Raw genomic sequence first — 16758 nt, forward strand, 5'->3', positions numbered from 1 at the left:
CGTCTTGAAAAGTCACACGCATATGAATATGCTTAGTAATCCAGAGAAATAGAACATTTGCAAATAAATGCTGGGTCTGGTGTTCAGTAGCTATAAGCAACAAATCAAATTTACAATGTCCCTTCAATTACTAAAGGTTCCCTGAAGAACACACGAGACTATCATCTCGAAAATCCGCGCCAGCCCAGTATCCATATTACATTCCGAAATCCTCCATTTATACAACTTCCGCTTGCTCCTGCCACCAGAAGGCCAGGTGTTTTATTCCGATTACATGTCCTTAGCAGAAGCAATTAGGATTAATTATGCTCTTTCATTCCCAGCATCGCTAAAGTGGCGATGGATCTGGAAGACTTCATGACACCGCATTAATATGGAGGTCCCTGCGGAAGAGCGACCTTTTCAATGGCTAATTCAATGAGACACATCCCTCAGTCTGTCTCTCCAGCTGTGATTGAGGAATGGCGGCTAGCTCAAGGAGGGAGGAAGAGGCACAAAAATGTAGACTGGGAGAAAGGGATGTAGAAATGCTGGATGTTAGGAAAAAGACAGCCATCATTTAAGAAAAGAAGTAAGGGGCTTACAGAGTAGCAAATGTAGTAAAAGAATTAAAAGTAGTCAAAATGTTGACCTTTAAAGGGAACCAGCCCATAATAGAGTAGAAGGAGCTGAGCAGATTGACATTCAGTTAGAGATGAGCAAACCCAAACTGTAAAGTTCGGGGTTGGTACCGATTTCGAAAACGGACTTCTCTCAGAAGTCCGTTTTTAGTATTGAGAGAGAGAGAGACCTGTAGCTCTTACTACGACCATTTTACAGCACCAAAGTTTTGTCCCCATTGACTTCTACGGGGTTTGGGTTCAAGTTCGGGTAGAGTTCTGTTTCCCAAACCAAACTTTGGACTAAAATTTGGTAGAGCCCAACAAACATGAACATCCACAGGTCCACTCGTCCCTAGTTATAGTATGGTAGGAAGGGGGTGATCTGATCCGGGTTTGGGCACCTAGATAGCTGTCAATCATTACTTAGGTAGGTCCTGCCACTGGACTCCTAAGCAAAGAAAGAGCAGGGATTGTGGAAATTCCTCTTAAAAATGTGCATACATATTCAACTGTCAATCATTAGTTAGAGCCACCCACTGGACTCCTAAGCATAAAAAGTATGGGGATTTCAATAAATAAAATACAAGTTGGCCTTATTCACACATCCGTGCTTAAACACGTATATGAAAAATGGTAACAATGTCATCAGTGCTGTGCATCAGTGTGTTATCTGTGTGTACATTTTTACAATCAGTCATCAGTGTTTTTCACGGATAGATAAAGAAATAAATAAGTTACAAAGTTTCTCCTATACTTTGCAATGTTGCAAATGGAAAGCCCTGGGCTGTACGTGTTTTTCAAGGACCCATAGATTTGTATTGGCTCTTTTAATTTGGAAAAAAGCGGACATGTCTCCGTGTGCTTCGCACGAATACACGGTCTGTGAAAAACATGGACAATGTAAACTGCACCATAGATTATAATGGGTAGGTGTTGTATATCTATGAAAAAAACGTACTTGCAACACGGACGTCTGAATGAGGCCTCATCCTGAATATCAATCTGTACACCAATCTGCTCAGCTTCTTCTGCTTTAAAACATACAACCCATAAATAATGCCATTTCAATACTTCTGCAGTATCATTATTAAAGTAGTCAACACAATAAATGTTTACCACTTTAATATCTATTTATTCAATGTTGCTTCACTTAAAAATGATGGCGCAGATGATCAAACCTATAGTGGAATAGGTGGGAAAAAAGCACCCAAGCCGCACAATTCCGCAGCCTCTTTATACGCACAATGAGTGGAGTTTTCATGAAATCACATCTGATTTGCTTGGAAAGTTACCGTAAATGCAGTGAATGTTCTGTGCAAGAAAAAAGCAGCAGAAAAAAAAATGTAGCATTTACGCTACATGTGAACACTGCCTAAATGTCCAAGCAAAGATTTCATGAAAACTTCTGCCCTCGGTGGGTCTAAAGATGCTGCTGAACTGTGCGGTTTTGGTGCATTTATTCACTATAGACTTCTATGTGGAGTGTGAAAAAAAACACATCTAAAAAATGCAGTTACATTTTTAAGGGCAGAATGAAAACTTTTCTGTACTATAAACGCTGGTTCATGTCTTCATATCTGCATCAAATGAGGAGGAAAACACATAAAAAAACGCAACAAAATCAGAGAAGACTGATATTGTGTCGTTTGGTGTGAAAGCCTGCAGAAAACATGCAGATAAAAATCAGCAGAAAAAATGCTGCATTTACACTATGCGTGAACACAGCGTCAGCGTTACATTTTTCTTAAATTCTTCTGGGTATACTGGAGAAAAAAAAATTGTAACCATTTTTTACGTAATTTACCGATTACTGTAAATAATTTGATCACTGTGTTGTACGGGTTGTTATGATCACAGGTAGACCAAATATGGCTATTTGCTGATGTTTGTTAAAAAAAAAAATAAGACATGAATTAAAAATGTCATCATTGTCAGGGGCGGAACTACCGCCCGTGCAGCCGGTTCATTGAACGGGGGCCCCGAGGGAGAGGGGGCCCCTCCAGCCTCCAGCAGGGCCGCCATCAGGGCATGTCTGCCCTGACTCCAGTGTGGGGCCCAGCCGGTAGGGGCCCCTTTGGAGCCCCGTTGGGGGACCCCTCTTGTTAGTCTCTCTCCTCATGGGGCCCCCGGCCCCATGCTAAGCGCCGGGTCCGGGACATCTCAGCGCTGCGCTGCGCTCCTGCGGCAGCGCCTTCATGATTCCCCTGATTTCCGGTCATGTGACGGCGCCGTCACATGGCCGGAAGTCAGGAGAACCTGGTGTCAGCGATTTGGACGAGCGCCAGGATTCTGCAGGGATCGCATGGGGGTAAGTATAACAAGTTTTGTTTTTTTCAAAATACAATTTACTAGGAGTGGGGGGAATGGGAGGTGTGTGTGTGTGTGTGTGTGTGTGTGTGATAAGAGATGCACATGGGGGTGGGAGATGATAAAAGATGCACATGGGGTGGGGGGGATGAGAGAGGTGCACATGTGGGGGGAGGGGGATGAGAGAGGTGCACGTGGGGGGAGGGGGATGAGAGAGGTGCACGTGGGGGGAGGGGGATGAGAGAGGTGCACGTGGGGGGAGGGGGATGAGAGAGGTGCACGTGGGGGGGAGATGATAAAAGATGCACATGGGGTGGGGGGGATGAGAGAGGTGCACATGTGGGGGGGGGATAAGAGATGCACATGGGGGGAGATAAGAGATGCACATGGGGGGGATAAGAGATGCACATGGGGGGAGATAAGAGATGCACATGGGGGAGGGGATAAGAGATGCACATGGGGGGATGAGAGAGGTGCACATGTGGGGGAGGGGGATGAGAGATGTGCACATGTGGGGGGATGAGAGATGCACATGGGGGGGATGAGAGATGCACATGGGGGATGAGAGATGCACATGGGGGGGATGAGAGATGCACATGGGGGGGATGAGAGATGCACATGGGGGGGATGAGAGATGCACATGGGGGGATGAGAGAGGGGCACATGGGGGGGAGGGGGATGAGAGAGGGGCACATGTGGGGGAGGGGGATGAGAGATGTGCACATGGGGGGTGGTGAGAGCTGCTCATGGGGGGATGAGAGCTGCACATGGGGGAATTGGGAGAAAATGAGCTGCACATGGGGGAATTGGGAGTAGGGGGATAATGAGCTGCACATAATGAATGTGGGGTGGGGGAGAGTAAATGATAAATGACGATGGGGTGGGGAGAGCACGGACATGATATAATGAATTGGGGCAGGGGGTGCATGTAAATAATGAATGCAGGGAGCAGGAAGTATAGAGTAGAGGTTCTAATTAAATTATATATTAAGTGCCTATTTACAGTTAATGGGGGCACCGTGGTGGATTACAATTTATATTTGGAATGGTAGGTTGCATAATAACTAACCATATATTGATGGTGGATGCACGTCTGTATTCAGCTGCGTAATGTAGAAGTTGGGGAATGTGCTCTAGATAACTGTGTTATTTTATGCAGAGACGAGTCCTGGCTGGAAGACGTGATGGCGGTCTGTGCTGGATGAAGGAGAAAAGCGTAGCTGAAGGACTTCACCTAGAGACGTCACCAGTGAGTCAGTGCATTACATGTACACTTACACTATATACTATGTACCGGGCTCCTGTGTATAATGTCACTGGTGATCACTGTATTACCTGTACACTATATACAGAGCTCCTGTGTATAATGTCACTGGTGATCACTGTATTACCTGTACACTGACACTATATACAGAGCTCCTGTGTATAATGTCACTGGTGATCACTGTATTACCTGTACACTGACAATATATACAGAGCTCCTGTGTATAATGTCACTGGTGATCCCTGTATTACCTGTACACTATATACAGAGCTCCTGTGTATAATGTCACTGGTGATCCCTGTATTACCTGTACACTATATACAGAGCTCCTGTGTATAATGTCACTGGTGATCACTGTATTACCTGTACACTGACAATATATACGGAGCTCCTGTGTATAATGTCACTGGTGATCCCTGTATTACCTGTACACTATATACAGAGCTCCTGTGTATAATGTCACTGGTGATCACTGTATTACCTGTACACTGACACTATATACAGAGCTCCTGTGTATAATGTCACTGGTGATCACTAGATTACCTGGACACTTACATTATACATACCATGTATAGAGCTCCCGTGTATAATGACACTTATGGTAATATTAGTAATGTGGTGGTAATATTAGTAATGTGGTGGTAATATGTGGTCTGGTCATGGTGTGGCAGTTTTTCTCCCTTCTGTGTGGTATTATTCGGTCACTATGTTGTGGTAATATGTGGTCTGGTGATGGTGTGGCGGTATTCCCTGTATGTGGTATTATTGGTCATTTTAAAAAAAAATGTATATGACACATTCCCTTAAAGAAAACTAAATAAAAATATATCTAAAAAGAGTATTGGATATTTTAAGAAAATTTTAATAGGTTAGAGTAGGGCCCAGCCAGAAGAGTCTACCTTATCGTGGTGGCGGCTTTAAAAATCTTTTGGCCAAAACAAAAGCTGTTGGCTATGTATGTGGCACCGTCACATGGCCGAACGTCAGGAGAGCCTGGTGGCAGCGACGTGGACAAGCGCCAGGATTCTGCAGGGATCGCATGGGGGTAAGTATAACAAGTTTTATTTTTCTTAAATACAATTAATTAACTAGGAGTGGGGGGGATGAGAGATGCACATGGGGGGGTGAGAGATGCACATGGGGGGGTGAGAGATGCACATGGGGGGGATGAGAGATGCACATGGGGGGGATGAGAGATGCACATGGGGGGATGAGAGATGCACATGGGGGGGATGAGAGATGCACATGGGGGGGTGAGAGATGCACATGGGGGGGTGAGAGATGCACATGGGGGGGTGAGAGATGCACATGGGGGGGTGAGAGATGCACGGGGGGGGATGAGAGATGCACGGGGGGGGGATGAGAGATGCATCCGGGGGGTGAGCTGCACATGGGGGGGATGAGAGCTGCACATGGGGGGGTTATGTTTACATAACTTTGTTGCCTTATGAAGCGCAGGGGGGGGCCCCCAAAAATTTCTTGCACAGGGGCCCACTACAGTCTGTGTCCGCCCCTGATCATTGTAATTGTTTTTTCATTATTTTATAGCAATTTTATAGGAAGAACAAAAGCTCTCTGACATCTAGAATACAAGGACATAGAAATGTACTGGTATGCAGATATGTATCTCTATATACCAGTGTATTCAGCTTGTAGTGCAGAAGCACACATTGCACTTTCAAGTATAGAAAATTCTCCCAAACTCTACAAAGCAGCTTATGGCTCATAGGTTTTACTGCTGCCCTCAGTGATACAGGTTGTGGGTTTGATTCCCGGGAAGACCAGAATTAAAGAAAAGAGAATAATTATTTATTTAAATGACTGTACGTATAAAAACAGAGCAGAGAGATACTGGCCTCGCCTCCCAGAGTACGGGGACGAGGAGGAACAATGAGGGAACACTGAACACCAGCGGTGTAGCTGAGTGAAGCCTTCACTGCAGGAATCTGTCAGCAGGTTTTTTTGCTATGTAATCTGAACACAGCATGCTGTAGGGGTTAAAACACAGATTTGAGTGATGCCTCTCTTATCAAGCTCCATGGTTTTCTTTGCTTACAATGATTCTTTGCTTACTATGATTGTTTTAGCACCTGGTCCAACACGACCTCTTTGATAGGCAGCTCACTGTCTATGGACAATGTAGACAGAGAACCTGGTGTGGGCAGGGTCAGCGGTGGTGTGGGCGGGGTCAGCTGTGGGGTGGGTTGGATTAGCTTTCTCAACTCTGCTTCATTCTAAATCTAAAAGCTCTGATTGTGTCAGAACGGCTGCACCCAGTAATCTAAGTGATACATCATTGGATTCAGCTTCTCTTTGCCTACATCAGGCTGCTCTCAGATGAGGTAGCAAAAACCTACTGACAGATTCCCTTTAAGACTCAACTTTATTGTATTTTATTCTGCTATATTGTTGTTAATTAAATAAAACATTGTAACTTTAAACCAGCTATATTACATACTGGAAGGCTTAAAGGGGTTATCCAGTTTCAGAAAACCCCTGTCCTCAGGTGCAGTTTGCTTTTAAAAAAAAGTGCTGTACTCACCCTCACTGGGTCCAGCATTGAGTCTCCTTGGCTGTTCCCGGTGTCTGTTATTGTCTGCATTTCTGATGTCACATGGGCAGTGCTGCAGCCAACCAGTGATCTCAGTGGCTTTGAGAGGCTTATGCCATTTATTTAACATGCACATGACATTAGTGATGCAAAGAGTAGTAGACACTTGGAGCAGCGGCGGAAACTAAGCGCTGAACCCGTGAGTAAAGCACAGTTTGGAGGGATTTTTTAAATAAAATGCACCTGGGGACGGATGGGACAATTCTTTAAACGGAAAAATACCAACCACAGGTGAAATAGAACAGATTGCTGTAGAATAAATGGAATCATAGTAATCTGACATTTGTCACAATGTGCCGCTACCCTGTATAATGTCACAATAGCTGAACAGACAGCCGCACCGTGTCATTCACTTACACTCTATTACAAAGTTCTGTCATGTTCATGTCTGAGCTTCCGAGTGTTAACTGCTGCCTATAAAATCGAGGAAAAAGACTCAAGAGGTCTGGAGACGATACAGCTGTAGAAAATCGACTGACATTATCATATTATCCACTAGAAAGCAGGTGCCTCTGCTTCAGCCGGGGCGGCACCTTACGGGGATCCATGTCTAGAGTCAGCACTATGTATTTATAGAGCCATGCAGAATGCTGAATAATTCACATATTTACAGTAGCAAATCCCACTTAATATGACTGCCGCTCCTTGTTATTTCACATAATAAGTAGCTACCGAGAAAAGCTCCAGTTAAGCAGAATAAGTTTCATAAAAATGCTTTTTTTATATAAAGGGTAGCTCCACCTCTGGAGTCAAATCATGTAGGAACTCACATTTAGGGTTCGAGCAGACGACTGCAACAATCAGAATAATAAAATCCCTCATTCTGACAGATAACACTCGTCCCCATGTTATTCTATGGGGCTGTGCCCATGTCCTTGGTCCGAGGAAAAAATCTCAGCATGCACGATTTGCTTCCGGGAATCGGACGGCACTTATCCGTTCAACTGTATGGGTCCATTGAAAAAATGAGACCGTGCCTGGATGACATCCAAATGTGGTCCGCTTTTCTCACACTGACAATATAGAGAAGGTGGAGAAACTTTTTTTTTCCTCCACCTCCGAGAAAATCGGACCACACTTTGATCAGAGTCTGATTAGAATAATAGGATGGATTTTCTCGGATAAAGAACATACGGTTGTGTGACCCTAGCCTAAAGGCCCCGTCACACTTAGCGACGCTGCAACGATCCCGACAACGATACGACCTGTCAGGGATCGTTGCTGCATCGCTATGTGGTCGCTGGTGAGCTGTCAAACAGGCAGGCTCACCAACGATCAGGGGAGCAGCGACATCGTGGAAAGAATCTTTCCACGATGTCCTGCTCCTGGTTACGAGCCTGCTGAAGCAGGAGCAGGCTGGTAACTATGGTAAACATCGGGTTACTAGGGGCACACGCGCTCCTATTAACCCGTTGTTTATCATGGTTACCACTCTGCTACAGTGAGCGGGAGGTTACCGCTCACTTAAGCAGGCTCGTAACCATGATAAACAGCGGGTTACTAGGTGCGCGTGTGCCCCTAGTAACCCGATGTTTACCATAGTTACCAGCCTGATCGCTGCTCCCGCTGGTCACACACAGCGATGTGTGCTGACCAGCGGGAGAGCAACGACCAAAAAATGGTCCAGGACACTTTGCAGCGATCAGCGACCTCACAGCAGGGGCCTAATCGCTGCAAAGTGTCACACATAGCGACATCGCTGGTGAGGTCGCTGTTGCATCACCAAAACCGTGACACAGCAGCGATCTCGCTAGCGATCTCGCTATGTGAGACGGGGGCTTTAGTCTTAGGTGTTTTTATTTACACAAGGCTGTCTCTTTTTTATTTTATTTGACTTAGGGCTCATGCAGATATCCGTGGATCTCGATCCGAGCACAGACTACAATTCACAATCTGTCCACGGGTCTCATGATCTGAATTCGACAACGTCATAAATGCCTATAAGACTTTGACAGACTTCAATTCGTGTCTGGAGTCTGTGCATTGCAGTCCATGCTTGAACAGAGATCCATGGATATCGGCATGATCCCTAAGGGCTTGTCCACACATTGTGTTTTTTTTGCAGTGTGGTTGCCATGTTTTTAATGCAGCGTTTCAGTTCAAGGCTTGAGAAAGGTTCTCAACAGAACCGAAACATTGCTGAGCCCCAATGGGCTTTTAAATCAAAGTCTTTCCTAAATTCTTGATGGAGTGCTACTTTCATTTTTTTAGAGCTATCTGGAGGTTCGGTAATTGCCTGAAAGATTTTGGACCCGTATTGACTTTATATTGCCTAAAATGCCAACAAACAGATACTAACAAAAAGTACTAACAAATAGGGCAATAAATAATCAATAATAATAGTACAAAAATTTCATTCCTTAGATTTAACCCCATAGGGACTCATGTTTATAAGTAGTAGATCCAAGTAATAGATTTTTTTTTATGAAAAATAAAATTTGATATTTTATATATATATTTGAAGTAAAGTATATTGACATTTCTGTTCCGGGCATCTGGGAAAACAAACAACACGTCTATAGCCTGTCGAGAGATGCCCGCAGACAATAGCTATCATGATGGGACTCCACGGCTTTCAAGAACACTGAGAATAACACATTAGGGAAGCAGCACAATGTGCCGTGGTGCCAATGCAAGGCCCCATATCTTCACTGTGCCGCTGAAAGTACAGGTGGCGTCCTCTTGTTTTATAGAGAGGCCTTTGAACCCCATTAGTGCTACATCTGCAATATCTATAGCCTCTCTCTAATTTATTCTCTGTTTGTTTTGTTAAATGTAATTTCAGATTGTGGTCTTTACAGTATTTATTTTACTTGATTATATAGCGCAATTCATTTCAACAGCGCTTTACAGACATCATCACTGTCCCCATTGGGGCTCACAATCTACGCAAACCCACGCAAGCACGGGGAGAACATACAAACTCCTTGCAGATGTTGTCCTTGGTAGGATTTGAACCCAAGAACCCAGAGCTGCAAAGCCACCGAACTGTCCTTCAGTATCAGTGACTGGTTGGTAGCATCTCTTTTTCGTGTAGACCTCTCCCCATTTTAATAACTTGCACATAAAGATCTGTCAGTCACATGATCAAATGGAAAGATGGATCGGCAATCCTAAAGAACGAGAGGGAGAGCCCAGATGCTGACTAATGGAGTGCGCCAAGCTGAGAAGGTACATGATGCCCTAGACAATGATGTCAGGCTACAGATGTGACGGTCAATTAAAAAAAATTGAGAAAATACTCTCCAAGATAATAGTCTAAGATAAAAAAAAAAAATTACATGAAAATAAAAAAAATATTGAAAAAGATAATAATAAATAGCAAGAAATAATCAAGTATGGATAAAATTGTTACCATAATATGGAATAGAAGATATTTCTAAATGTCTATTCATATGCAAAGGATATAAGTGGCTGCCCACTGTAAATCCTGGGAATGATTCATCTAATTACTTGCGTGCTGTATGGAATCACATTATTCCATTCCAGGCCCTGTGTATATGACCATGACTAGGACCTGTGCAGCCGGCACTATATGAGGATGAATAATGATGGTTGTAGGGCTCAGTCTGCTGTGACCTCTTCTGTCTCTTTTCCAATACTCCGCACTCCTGACATGGTCACACCAGCAAACATCATTTCTCTTCCTGATGGTGTCACCTATTAATCAGGTGTAGGGGGGAAGGGGCACTTGAATTGGGGCAGGAAACTAACAAGTGAACGGTGTGTTGAAAGCACCCTATATAAATGCAAATGGTTAAGGCAATATCATGAGTGCATTCACGCATAGCACAAAAATGGCTGTTTCATAATAATGCCGGAAAGAAAAAAAAGGCAACGATATTGATCGAGGACTGACAAACTGTCTACAGGAATAAAATTAAGTAAAATTCTGTATAAACGCAGGCAATTTGTATGGTGTAATGTAGAATCCCTTCAATACTTTCAATTCCTGTGATAAGAAGGGAATGATCACACAGAGATTTTTCATGCAGAAAACCGATATTTTGCGTCTGTGCACAAGGCGACTTTATCGGTCAGATTCCGCCTGGAGCCCTCCTGAAAAAGCTCTTAATGCACATTAAAAATAATGAGCATAATGTTGTGAACATGTTCTGTCTTTTTTAACTTTTTTAACCACTTCAGGCTTCTAAAGCAACAAAACGGCTTAAAAAATGACCATTCTTCAGGCTGCTTGGAAACTGCTACTATTTTATATGCAAAATTTAAAAAAAGATGTCAGTGGCAAAACTGCCGCAAAAATGTTGAAAGAGACAAAAATAATATGAATAACACTGTGGGCATGTTCCTGAAATGTTTTCTGCTTCACAAACGATGCAGGTAAAATGCGTCTACAAGATGTCATGTGCACACACCCTTATGTTCCAACATCCCCCTGGAGTCACACCGGCGTATTTTCTCTCATCCAAGAGAGTTGGTCTTGTGTCGGGTAATTATACTCTGATCAAAGTCTGATCAGAGTGTGATCATAGTGTGATTCTATTTTCTAGGATGAGGAGAAGATGGAAAAAATAAATTCTCCATCTTCTCCATTCTTTCCGTCTATGAAAATCGGACTCCACTCAGATGTCATCCGAGTGCAGCCCAATTTTTCCAACGGACTCATTGACTTGCATGGCCAAGTGTTAGCTGATAATTGGATCCAGCTTGGGCATGCTGCGTTTTTTTAGCTAGGACCAAGGAAAAAATCGGACGTGTGTATGGCCCTGAGTATGATCCGATGTTTTGTCATATCGCAGTTGGACCAAAAATACGGTCGTCTGCTTGAGTCCTAAAAAGCAGCTACCAAACAGTATACATTGTTTTCAATGGGAAACTGGTTTGCCAGTTATATGGATGTGTTTTCTCCCAATTTCACTAGGTGAAACGTCACCTTTCCGGGCAGATTCTGCTTGAAAACCGCATCTGATTTTCCCAGATTAAATTGGGCTAATCTGGTGTTCTAACTGCAATTTTGGGGCCGAAACCCGAGATTACAGTTCTAGCAGAGGTATAATGTCCAGTTTGCAATGAAAGAATTCCTAAAGAACTGTTTTAATAGCCATGAAGACTACGGGTGAAGCATATCGCTCAAACAAATAGTAAAAAATCTTTACCAGGAACCTTCCACCATGTGGCACTTATCATTTCTGGCGAGGAGTCCTGTGTCAGATGGGCTTTTGAGACCACTCTGATACCAGACCAATGTCTAACTTCTCTGAACCACCTATAGATACAGTATGCCCCTGCTGAAGGCGCATGTATAGTCAAAGCAAAATGTTCTGCAGCAATATTATTTCCTCTACTTTCCTGCCTAATAATGGTTGTTATAAACTACATAACAGTGATGCATTTGTAAAATGATACAACAGATGTTCGGTAATCTTCTAAAACAAATTATCTCCTGCAGAATTTCATACAGATAGTTGCCGGCCATAAAGCTCACAATCTGAGTGTTATGATGCCATTGTGCGCTCGGTTTATTCCTTCTCAATGGATGTTTCATAGAAACGTCTGCATATTGTAGCAAAATGGCTTCTATTTTTGACCGTGGCATTGGCGTAGTTGTAGCCGTGACCGTCTGCAGATTGTGACGGGGAACGGGAAAAGGTTGAACTTGAACCCGAGTCACCGTGTATAAGGTCAGTTATTCATACACCAAAACAAACCATTTTCATTTCCAAGTATTGCTCCAGGGCTCCGCCAATCAACCACTATTACAGAATATCCTGCAAGGTGCTCCACCCCAGTGCAGAGCAGGTCACAAATAACATTAACACTTTCTACAGTCTTCTATGTACATTGATATGGACAGAATACAAGATTTTAGTACACCCTTGTCACGTCTTTATCTTTTGTAAAGTTTCTTTTACTTTTTTTTGTATTCTTCTTTCACATGGGCAATAGCAAAAGTATGTCCCCCAAGGACCAGATGTGACCATGCCATGAATAGGTCAGTAATATCCAAATGTCCTTGAGGATCCCGGAAAAATTGCAAATCTCCCAGACTCTCAGTGGATTTGGCAAATCTTCTACGTGCCGGAGAAGCGTCTTAGAAACTTACAGGAGAGCAGGGTTGGTGAATATTTTCTTTGCCATAGTGCTGAGCCGTGGCACCAGAGGCAGCAAATACAGGGGCACAGAATGGGTTGTACGGTGTTGTTATGGTTGCATACCTTTTTTTAACCCTCCGTCACATACAATAGGCCTGACAGGCACATCTCTTTTACTTTCATTTCTCCTTCCTCACCAGATTGTGAGGAAATCCCCTCCCTCCAGGTAGTCTCCTGTCTCTAGCAGCTCTGTGAAACCTCATACCACAGCTGGATTGCAGAGCTTCAGGAGGACAGATATAACTGTGAACAGGCTCATTGTATGTGAACACGTCACACTCAATAAGGTTGGTATTTTAGGTTTTTATTCATCACAATTGTTTATTTAGCTTGTTTTATGAATGTATAGCACAAAGTGTGAGGATATTTCATAGAAATAAGGCAGATTAAAAAAGAAAGCGTGCTGCTCAGGCATATACAGTAGTTCCCTAACACATATTCCTTCTCTTGCTTCAGATTATCTGCTGAAATGGAGAGGAAAATGTACAATTTATCAAAAAACCTTGATGTTGAGGAAGTAACAAACATGCTGTTAGATGATGCAGACCCCACACTGAATGAGGATTTAGGAGAGGAAAGTGAGATTGATTCTCATGATGAGGTAGAAGTATGTGAAGTGGATTCTGAAACAGAGCAAGATGGTGACAGTGATGAGGATGAAGATGTAGAATCTTATTATATGGGAAAAGATAAAAAAACACAATGGAACAAGAAGCCACTCCAGAAAAAACGTAGGGAACCTCAAAACATTATTACTCACCTTCCTGCAGTTATAGGAACTGCAAGTAATGCTAAAACTGCAGTTGAATGCTGGAATAGTTTATTCACAGATGACATTCTGGACTCTATTGTCACATATACCAACCAATATATAGATATTATAAAGGACAAGTTCATCTGCAACAGAACCATCAAGGCCACAGATGAAATAGAACTGCATGCTTTTTTTGGATTATTATACCTTGCAGGAGCTTATAGGGCAAATAGACAAAGTTTGGAGGAACTTTGGAGTAAAGATGGGGATGGAGTTGAAAAATTTGGCCTTGTTATGTCCATAAACAAATTCAAGCTTCTAATTCGTTGCCTTCGGTTTGACGACAGAACTACCCGAACCGAACGTAAAACACTTGACCGACTTGCTCCAATTCGTGATATATTCCAAAAATTTGTTGAAAACTGTAAAAAAAGCTATTGCCCTGGGGACAATCTCACTATTGACGAAATGCTCCCTGGTTTTCGTGGTAAATGTGCCTTTCGTCAATATATTCCATCAAAGCCTAACAAATCTGGAATAAAAATGTATGCCCTTGTTGATGCCAGTAAGACCTACACTTACAACCTGGAAGTTTATGCAGGAAAACAACCAGAAGGTCCTTACTGTGTCAGCAACAAACCCAGTGATGTTGTAAAAAGACTGGCTGAGCCCTTATTTGGATCGGGTTGCAATATAACAGCTGACAATTGGTTTTCAAATTGTGATCTGATTGATTATCTGAAAATGCAGAAGCTTTCATATGTCGGAACTGTAAGAAAAAATAAAAAAGAATTGCCTACACAGTTTGTAAGTGTGAAAGGGAGACAACAGTACAGGAGTATGTTTGCATTCCATAATGGAAAGGTTTTGGTTTCCTATGTACCACAAGCAAAAAAAATTGTACTTCTTCTATCAACACTTCATGATGATGATGCCATCGATCCTGGGACTGAGGCACAAAAAAACCCGGAGATAATTACATTTTATAATGCAACCAAAGGGGGTGTTGATACAGCTGATCAGATGTGCTCAACTTTCAACGTCAGCAGAAACACCAAACGCTGGCCAATGGTCATATTTTTTGCTATGTTGAATTTGGGTGGTATAAATTCACAAGTCATTTACCTTGAAAACAAGCTTGAACCACTCCGTAGACGATTCTATCTGAAAAAAATGGCCCATGAACTAGTACTTGGAGAGCTACGCAGGAGAAGTATGAAAACAATCGGTATCCCCTCTCGCCTTCAAGTTCAGCTCAAAAGATTCCGCCCGGAAGATGATAGTGAAAATTCACCACCTGCACCACCTCCCAAAAGAAGGAGATGCACCACCTGCACCACGGAAAGCGGAATCAGAAGGCTTTCTAATTATGAATGTCACAAATGTCATAATGCAATCTGCCTGACACATGCAAAAATGATGTGTAATTCTTGCTCTTTGCTCTGCAAGTGTAATTTTTCTGGGGAAACTTCAGGATCTAATTCTGATTGAATATGTGTTTAATAGTACTTAAGGTACCTTAAAATTAAGTTTGTTCCATAAATTTTCTTTGTACTGTAGAGTTTTTTGACAGAGTCGAACTGGGGACTATTTGGCGGGAGTTTTGAAATGTTTGTATTTCAGAGTTATTAGTTTTATGTTAAGTAAATGGTTTTTTTTTGCAACTGATTATGTGTAGTCTCTTTTATTACATCCCTATGAAGGTCACTGATCACTTTTAGAGCACTGAAATTGCAAACATTAGATATTATAGGTATTTTTCTAGCCTGCGCCTGACAGTCACATTGTATGTGAACTCGTTAGAAACGATATTGTATGTGACGGAGGGTTAACAGATTGGTGACACATAGACGACAGAGGAAAGTCTCCCTCTGGCTAAAGCAAACCTACGAACCCAAGTTCCATGTTCAACATAAGCTTTCCCAGTGTACACCCTAAATATATGGGTATGAAAAACATGACAAGCCTAAAGCCCCCTATGCACATTAGATAAATGTGGGTTGTACTTGCCGATATCGATGGTTTGGTCAACACTCAAATTTGTATGAGGGCAGCGGCCAACTGATGGTCAAGAGAGATGTTGATCAAGAATGTCTGATTTCAGACTGCCAATCGTTTTGTTCTCCTGGAGACGAGAAAGGCATCTCTGCTGGCAGCTTCCTCATGGAGAACACAGGAGCGTTTGTCCGAACACAGGATTCTTGGGAAAGATGGCAGAGATGGTTGTTGGCTGACCAATCGGCCAAAGCATCATATTGGGCTCCATATTCCCAGCACATTTTGCTATTCTAAGCGCCGCACTTTACATTCCCAATACATACCTGCAATCCGAGTTTGAGAAAGGCCCAGTGTATTGGGCCAAAATGTTACACTCTATTTTGGGATTTCTTTATGAAATAAATATATTTTTTGAAGAGATTGAATTTTGAATGCCGAGCATCTATAAAATGCACCAGCTATGGAGTGGAATCTTTACTTGAGCACCATTTATTTTCTGAGTACACTTGACTGAATACTAATATGTAACGATCACCAAAATCCATGTAGACATCAGAACAGGTGTACGGACCAAACATCAGAGGTCTTACAATAACCTGTTACAGTTTGTATGGCAGCATTTTGAAGGACTCGTTAGAAGACCCCCAGCAAAGCCAATAGCAGCTGGGCTTGTGATATTCCATCATTTCAGCAGTCAGAGAAGATAAGGTGACAGTTACACCACGCTACATTCCCTTCTGTCATTTGGTGTCACTTTGAGTAACACATAAGGAGCTCACCAACCCATCTTCCACAGGAGCTGAAGATCATAGTCCGATGGTAAATTATTTCTAACCTTCCGCTGTCAGTCATGCATTATCTGACACTGTGACTGCAAGTTCGCTCGTTATCTGATTCCATTACACATGCAGTATACAGGTATATGTTGCAATCCATGAGCAGAGCATACAGTAAAGGGCAGTGGAGCCTTGCAGCTCTAGGGTCCTGGCTTCAAAACTCACCAAGGAAAATCTGCAAGGAGTCTGTATGTTCTCCCCGTGTTTGCGTGGGTTTCCTCTGTTTCTCCCATTTCCCCCACACTCCAAAGACATAATGATAGGGAGTTTAGA

General features: G+C 42.8%; 1 protein-coding gene across 2 annotated transcripts in view; it reads right to left on the minus strand.

The window, feature by feature from the left end:
• ERBB4 (erb-b2 receptor tyrosine kinase 4) overlaps nucleotides 1-16758 on the minus strand; it is a 1557095-nt gene that overhangs the window by 1496619 nt on the left and 43718 nt on the right. The window lies entirely within an intron of this gene.

The sequence above is a fragment of the Phyllobates terribilis genome, unplaced genomic scaffold (assembly GCF_046119375.1).
Source record: "Phyllobates terribilis strain yellow unplaced genomic scaffold, ASM4611937v1 Scaffold_9__5_contigs__length_417890890, whole genome shotgun sequence".
NCBI classification, from domain to species: Eukaryota; Metazoa; Chordata; class Amphibia; order Anura; family Dendrobatidae; genus Phyllobates; species Phyllobates terribilis.